Raw genomic sequence first — 1,234 nt, forward strand, 5'->3', positions numbered from 1 at the left:
AGATGGAGCCTTGCTCTATTGCCCAGGCTGGAGAGCAGTGATACCATCTCAGCTCACTGCTATGTCCATTTCCCAGATTCAGGCAATTCTCCTGACTCAGCCTCCTGAGTAGCTGGGGAGTATAGGCACACACCACCACGCCTAGATAATTTTTGTATTTTCAGTAGAGACGAGGTTTGACCATATTGGCCAGGCTTGACTCAAACTCCTGACCTCAGGTGCTCCTCCCACCTTGGCCTCCCAAAGTGCTGGGATTACAGGCGAGAGCCATTGCACCCAACCAGCCATCCAACATTTTTCTGATATCCTTCTTTTTAGCACGATCATAGCTCACTGCAGCCTCCAATTCCTGGGCTCTAGCAATCCTCCCACCTCAGCCTCCCAAGCAACTGGGACTACAGGTAAGCAGCACCATGCCCGGCCAATTTTTGTAGTTTTTTGTAGAGACGGGGGTCTTGCTTTGTTGCCCAGCCTGGTCTGGAACTCCTGGCCCCAAGGGATCCTCCCACCTGGGCCTCCCAAAGTGCTGGGATTACAGGCATGAGCCACCATGTCTGGCCAGCTTCACGATTTTACCTGTAGCTTCTGCTTTCCTGAATTTGTCCCTGCCTTTGAAAACCAGCACCTCACAATGCCCAGCTAATTCTGTATTTTCAGTAGAGGCAGAGTTTCTCCATGTTGGTCAGGCTGGTGTCAAACTCCTGACTCAGGTGATCTGCCCCCATTTGCCTCCCAAAGTGCTGAGATTACAGGCATGAGCCACCGTGTCCAGCCAAAAATGGGTTTTGAAGTTGTATTTGTGAAGCAGTGTTGTTGTATGGAGTAAAACCTCAAGTTCATTGTCCCAAGGCCACAGAAAACTGAATGCAGACACTCCAGAGTGAAATTAAGAGCGGAAGTGTAATGGGCAAAAGAAAGAGAAGAGCTCTCTGTGCAGTCAGGAGTCCGGGAGAAAATGGGTTGCCACGTCCGCAGTGAATGAAGGTTTTTTGTTTTAATTTTAGACAGTCTTGCTCTGTCTCCCATGATGAAGTGCAGTGGTGCTATCTTGGCTCACTGCAACTTCTGCCTCCCTCGTTCAAACGATTCTCCTGCCTCAGCCTCTCAAGTAGCTGGGATTATAGGCACCTGCCATCATCCCCAGCTTATTTTTGTATTTTGAGTTGAGACGGGTTTCACCATGATGGCCAGACGGATCTTGAACTTCTGACCTCAAGTGGCCTCAGCCTTTCAA

The sequence above is a fragment of the Cebus imitator genome, unplaced genomic scaffold (assembly GCF_001604975.1).
Source record: "Cebus imitator isolate Cc_AM_T3 unplaced genomic scaffold, Cebus_imitator-1.0 Scaffold462, whole genome shotgun sequence".
Classification (NCBI taxonomy): domain Eukaryota; kingdom Metazoa; phylum Chordata; class Mammalia; order Primates; family Cebidae; genus Cebus; species Cebus imitator.